Source organism: Salvelinus sp. IW2-2015, unplaced genomic scaffold (genome assembly GCF_002910315.2).
Source record: "Salvelinus sp. IW2-2015 unplaced genomic scaffold, ASM291031v2 Un_scaffold2126, whole genome shotgun sequence".
Classification (NCBI taxonomy): Eukaryota; Metazoa; Chordata; class Actinopteri; order Salmoniformes; family Salmonidae; genus Salvelinus; species Salvelinus sp. IW2-2015.
In genome coordinates this window covers 105,167-106,342 of record NW_019943461.1, presented here as the reverse complement: position 1 = coordinate 106,342, position 1,176 = coordinate 105,167, and positions in this window count along the sequence as shown.

Sequence of the window (1,176 nt, the reverse complement as noted above, 5' to 3'; positions counted from 1 at the left end):
CTGATAACCCCTAGAAGAGGTAGAGCGGAGGGGTACATCACAGTAGGGGGAGGTGCAGCTGAGTATACGTAGAGGCAGTGCGCGATGATGGTAATACAAAAGGAGAGGTACATTTGAAGTAATACAGATAGGGGGAGGTCGGCAGCGTAGACGGGTAAAAGTAGAGGGGAGCATGCATGCGTTGAGGTGCTAATCAGTAGGGACAGCTGCAGCGTAGGAATACAGTAGAGGGAGTGATCAAGCGTGAGGTAATTACAGTAGGGGGAGAGCTGACTGTGGAGGTAATACAGTAGAGGGGAGTTGCAGCGTGAGGTAATACAAGTAGGGAAGGTGCGAGCGTGAGGTAATACAGTAGGGGGAGGGTGCAGCGTGAGGTAATACAGTAAGGGAGAGTGCAGCGTGAGGTAATACAGTAGGGGGAGGTGCAGCGTGAGGTAATACAGTAGGGGAGGATGCGTGAGGTAATACAGTAGGGGGAGGCTGTCAGCGTGAGGTAATACAGTAGGGGGGGCTTGAGCGTGAGGTATACATGTAGGGGAGTCTCAGCGTGAGGTAATACAGTAGGGGATGGCAGCGTGAGGGGTAATACAGTAGGGGGAGGCGCAGCGTGAGGTAATACAGTAGGGGGAGTGCAGCGTGAGGTAATACAGTAGGGAGAGGGTGCAGCGTGAGTAATCCAGTAACGGGGAGGAGCAGCGTGAGGTATACCAAGGGGAGGATTGCAGCGCGTGAAGGTTAAGATGGAGGACGCAGTGTGAAGTCAGGGGAAGTAGCAGCGTGACGGTATACAGGTAGGGGGGTGCCCTCCCCCTACTGTATTACCTCACGCTGCACCTCCCCCTACTGTATTACCTCACGCTGCACCTCCCCATTCACTGAACCCTCTTCCAGCCAGGACAATGGCAACAATAGAGACTAAATAAGATATACCCAAAGCAAAATGTTTTAATTAATGATAACCAGCTAGCTGTGAAGCAAGCTAGTTAAACAGTCAAAAATGTTTAGTAACACTAATGTTAAGCAAGGTAGACGTAAACTTTTCATGGGTAGCTAGCTACCAATTATTCATGGTTAGCTAGCTAGCCAGTTAGCCCTATTGAATTACTATGGACTTACACATTCCCTGAACCTTCTTCCAGCCAGGACAATGGCAATAGAGACGAAACAAGATATACA